Below are 5,824 nucleotides of genomic sequence, written 5' to 3'. Positions count from 1 at the left end.
TTTTTGTTTTTTTTTCAAGTCAGAGAGTCACTTGCCATTGATTTTGTTCCAAATAATCTAAGCGTAAACCACATCCAAAGAAATGATTTATTAAAAAAAAATCTTGGTGCTAAAAAGAATTTTTAAACATGTGATGATCAGTTGATATTAATAGATGAAACTTACTGCTATTGTCAAAAGAGTTGCAATTACTAGTGATTGACCGAAACCCAAATTTGAGCCGAAACCGAAAGTACAGAAATTTCGGTTCAATGAATCTGTAGCCGAAACCGAAACCGAAATTTTGGCTAAAATTTAAAAAAAGAATGTTTAAAATCCCTGAACCTTTTATAATCAAAAAAAATTATTTTACATGAGCAAAAAAACTATTACTTTTATCAGCAAAAAAAAACTGTTTTATATCTAAGCAATCACCATATAATATATATATCTAAGCAATCACCATATAATATGATTTGATAAAAACTATAATGTCAAGACATTTCAATAATTAAAGTTAATAATTGAAATATTTTCTCTACAAAATAAAATTTTTTCCATGTTTTCTGGCAAAAGTCTGTTTCTTTCATTTGAAAGAATGTCTCCAGCAGTTGAAAACAACCTTCGGTAGATCTCGGTGGAGGTGTAAGGAATCTCTTCGCTACTTTTGCCAAACCAAACTTTGCTTTTAATGTTGTTTTTTCTTCATACTCTTTCCAAAACTCTAAACAACATGAAGATGTTGGGCTTTCTAAGTACTCATTTAAAACTTCCTTTGCCAATTTGGAAGTTGGATTTTTGAAACTTGTACTTTTTGATTGTGCAATGATATTTTGCATCATTGAAGAAAACCAAGTGTTCTCAATAGACGTAGTTTTCATTACAGGTATAGTTTCATTTTGGCTCAAATTGGAACTGTCTAATTCCAAAAATACTTGTTTTTTAGCAGCTTGAAAGGCTTCTTGGGATCTAAAGAAGTGGTGCTTGAATCTGGGATCAAGACGTGTTGCTATTCCAAAATGATCAATGGTTTCTAAGTCAAAAAAACGTGCCTCCATTGCTTTCTTTAAAGTATTTTTCATGCCCATTACTTCTTCGTCATCAGAGGGAACTTCAAATGATTTCAGAATAGTTGTCACAATTGAAATGCATGCACTGATGCAAGCATCCTTTCCAGAAAGCAACTTGGTGGCTTCTTTGAAAATTGCGAATATGTTAACCAGCTTTTCACACAGGTTGCAATCCTGTTCAGTGAACTCAATGCCGCCGGAAGAACGGATTAGCAGTGTGGTATCAATTACAGATTTTAAGCACAGAATTCTTTCGTGTTGGGACATCATTTTTGAGCCCGAGTCTATCAAAATTGTTCATTTGAACCTCTTGTTGTTTGTAAAGCTCAGCAAAGAAGGAGTTTAAAAAAGAAGCATGAGTGCAAAGCTTTCGACATTTTTCTATGAAGCTTACAGCACTCTGGAATGAAAAAAGTTCTTTTTTAATCACTAATTGAAGTGAATGATTTAGACACCCAGCAGACTTGTAAATGCACTGTGGATCTTTGAAAGCTGTTTTTATATTTGCAGCATTGTCTCTTAAGCAGACTGTGATCTTGTCCTTTAGCTCCTACTCTTTCACAACATTCTCAAGTCTTTGAAAATTTTTTGAAGCAGTATGTTTTTCATGAAACTTGGAACATGACAGGCAAAGTTTGATCCGCTCCCATTTGTCTGAAATGAAGTGTGCCATCGTGCCTAAGTACTCATGATGAAAGGATGACCAAGCGTCCAGAGAGATGGAAACAGTTTCAGCATTTTTTTCGATAAGCATAACTTACGTTGCAAGCTTAATCTTTTCATAGGCTGAATTGAGCATGCTACGGTAGTATTTCTCACTTCCAATGTCAAAGTGTGGTGTAAAAACAGCATGATGACGTAAAAATCCCGGATTATTTACAATAGACCAAGGCTGTAAGTCGGGGATAATCATTTAAAATATGGATCTATGAAACTTCAGACCTTCTTTGGAGTTTGAATCAATTTTTGAGATATTGTCAACCCAGCCAGGCATTGTAAATATCAACATTTCAGTCCTCTGCCGTTTTTATCTGATGTCAAATAAGGGTATTGTTCTTTTTTTAATTGTAATAGGCTCAAGTTGATCTGAAGTTGGTATATTTTCAGGACTACCGGTAGTTGTAAGTACTTCTTTTTCTGTTAGGAGATTTTTTAGAGTAAGGTGTGGGTGTCGACTTCTTAAATGTGATGAAAGTCCGCTAAGTGATTGAAATTTTGGATTGTGCGATCCATGAGATATTTTCAAATTGCAAATATTGCAAGTTGCGTATTTGGAATCACTGGCTGTTACGGTAAAATGATTCCACAAATAGCTTTTCTTTTGATTATTTTCCATTTTAAAATTTAGCACTGAGAAACTTTTGATGAAATTATTGATTTTGGTTGCTTCACTTAAATGTTAATTTATTTAAAGAATGACTTGAGAATAGTAATTTACAACTATTATGTCACGTGATTTCAATTAAAATTTCTACAATTGTTATAACTAAAAATTAGTTTACTAACAAACGATTACAATTAGGAAATTTTCATGATTCCACTCTAAATTAAAAAAAAGTATAAGTATATCTAAACTTAAAAAAAATCTAATAAAAGTTTCGGTTCATTTTGGTAACGGTTTGAACCGATATTTCGGTCAAAACAGGAAAAGTAAAAAATTATTGAAGCAGAAATTTCGGTTTTCGGTTTCGGCCGAAATTTCGTCTGAAGCCGAAAGTTTCCGTTCACTAACAATAACATTTTACAGCGTAAAATATACAGTGCCCAAAAAAAAAATTGGTAAAGCCATTCGTGATATGTTCTTCTAACGAATATATCTTAGATGTTTATGGCCTTTTCAAAGCAACAAAAAATGGCTTGTCTATATTAGGCGAGATTCTAATCAAGGACCAAAGTTTAGTTTCTTTAATTCGACCAAACGACGTCATTATATTGGATCGCGGATTCGGTGATTGTATTGAAGAGCTTAGGAAAAATTATAAATTTGATCCAAAAATGCCAACTTTTCTTAAAAAAGACCAGAAACAGTTAACAATTTTAGAAACAAATCAATCACGCTTCGTTGCAAAGACTCGATAGGTTATTGAAGTTATCAATAGCTTTCTTAAGCAAATGTTTCAAGACTTGGATAAGGTTCACATCTTAAGCCTCGTTCATACGCTAGATGATTACCAGATTGCTGCCGCGTAGATTAATAAATATTTTGGACTGTCTAATGAATAATTTAAATAATGGCAACAAAGAAGAAATTATTAGAATTATGAAAAAGAGCCTTAACAAAGAGAACTTACTTGAAACATTAGTTGTTTTTTTTTTGTTTGTTTTTTTAAACATCTTCGCTTCCAACAAGGCTGCAAGCAGCCACTAATTAAAGTTGGAGGTTACTGAAAGAGAAAAGATGAAAAAGATGAAATTGCGTTTAGAGCATTTATTTCTTTGAGTAACGGCTCGGCACTGTTGTACTTATCTGCGCTCAAAACCAATCAAATTGCAGGCTTTTGTTTTGTATAAATATTTTTTACGACAGATGAATGATTGTTTGCACAGATAATATTACAACATTTAATATGACTAAAACAGGAAAGTATAGAAGTTTGTCTATTGTTAGATCTTACCCAGTCATCACCGCTTTTCTATATCGGAATTATTTTTGCTTATTTTAATCGATCAGGAAAAATCCCGTCTTTTAGAGAAAGAATAAAAATTATAAAAAGAGGTTTCTCTAAAATTTCTGAGACTGATTTTACAACATCAGGGTTAATTTCATTCAGTCCGGCACTCTTATTTGTTTTAATTGGATACTAATTGCTAGCCGAAGTTCATTAACTGAAAGCTCCGATTCATCCATGAAAGAATCTGATTTTTTAAAGAAAGATATAAATTATTTCACCGGCTAGTTTATTACCTAAATTTATGAAAAAGTCATTAAATGTTTCTGCAATTTCATTATTTTCAAAACCATCTCCTCTATTATCATCTCTTTGCAATCTATTTGGCAAATTATCAACATTCTACTCCTGTTATTTCTTCAATTACATTCCATGTTCTTCTTGTATTTTCAAATGTGTTATTTAGCAATAAAGAGTAGTAAATTTTTTTTTGGATTACTTTTTTAACATTTCAAAATTTTTTAATATTTTTAGTATTTTATTTCATTTTTGTAGTTTTTTTTTTTAAAAAAAAAATTTTGCTACGGTTTTTCTCTTTTATGACGACTTAATGAGTCCTATCGTCATCCACGGAATTGACAAATTTTTATAATTAATAATTCTTTTTAATTTTGGAAAATTTAATTGCAATTTAATTGTTTAAAAATATGCTACCAGTTAAATAATTGCAATTATTATTCAGCGCAATCAATTAATTGTAATTTTTGAACAATTCAATCAATTTTTCCAATTAATTGCAACTAATTATTGGTTTTTAAAAATGTCTAAAAATGTTAAATGCGTACATAAAGTTGTCATTTTTTATTAAATATCATACTTAAAAGAATAATATTGTTGGGTTATTACTTTAAATATATATATTTAATCATTACGTATATATATTTAAAGTAATAACGTACTTTAAACTGGAATTATACATTACACTGTAATGTATAATTCCAGTTTAATGTACGTCTTTAATAAGAACTTATAAACAATAAATTGAAAACCAAAGTTTATTTGGAGAGTAAGTCACTAAAACAATCAGTTATTTTCATTATTCATCATAATATCTGAGAGCATTTTTCTGTCCCAAAATCGTTTGTTAACACACAAAAATTTGCATTTCAAGATTGGATGGAAGTATATTATGTCTCAAATGGCCGATTGCGTAGCCTGCCGCACTGAAAAATCTTTCCGCAATACTTGACATTGGCACCAGAACCTTGCAATTCACATATCTTGAATCCGATGACATTTTTTCTAATTTTCTTTTCTTTAGTAGCTTAGAAGCAAAGTCTAAATCATGATCAATACTAACTGGAGTGATCTCAGATTGCTTTAGAAGTTTATTTACACTTTCCTTTTCATTTAAAAATAGTTCGTGCTTTCTGTTGTCCAATATTTTAACTAGCGTACTTTCAAATTTTTTAGAATGAATAATATCTGCATTTGAAGATGAATAGGTACCCATATTAACATCGTGTCTAATTATTTCATTAAATAAAACTCTTACTTCTGAAATACCAATAGATTCTCTTTGAAGTGCAATGGTTACTGAGTTAAATTTTTGCAGAGTCTCGTTTAGCAACTGAAGATCATTTTTTTTCCCTGGCAGAGAACATGTAATCTAAGAGCTAGGACATTTTATCAAAGTTCCCTTGGGTGAAAAATGGTTTAAGACGAAAATATCGTTTAATCAATTCTGAAGTACTTGACTATCGTGTTGTATTTCTTTGAATAGCACAAAGTCAACAAACAGAGTTTTCCGGCTAGCTTTAAATTTTGAATTTACCCATAAACGTATTTGTCTTATTGATGATATGTTTATATTTAAGTAAAAATATTTCCATAGCCAAGTTGAAGCTGTGAGAGGCACATCCTATTAATGGAACATCGCACAGATTTGCAAGGGCCTTATTTGTTTCACAGTTGTCACTTATTAAAGATGTTGCGTTAGTCATATTTTTGCAAAGAATATTTTGAAGAACCCATGATAAATATTCAAAGTGGGCTTTTGCTGTAAACTCTGTTTCATTATTAGAATATAATACAAACAATGCCACATAGTGCGCACTTCCATTTGACCATCCATCAAAAATAATTGCGAAATTTTCTGGAACTATG

The sequence above is a fragment of the Hydra vulgaris genome, chromosome 02 (genome assembly GCF_038396675.1).
Source record: "Hydra vulgaris chromosome 02, alternate assembly HydraT2T_AEP".
Taxonomy (NCBI): Eukaryota; Metazoa; Cnidaria; class Hydrozoa; order Anthoathecata; family Hydridae; genus Hydra; species Hydra vulgaris.
This window is presented reverse-complemented; position numbering follows the sequence as displayed.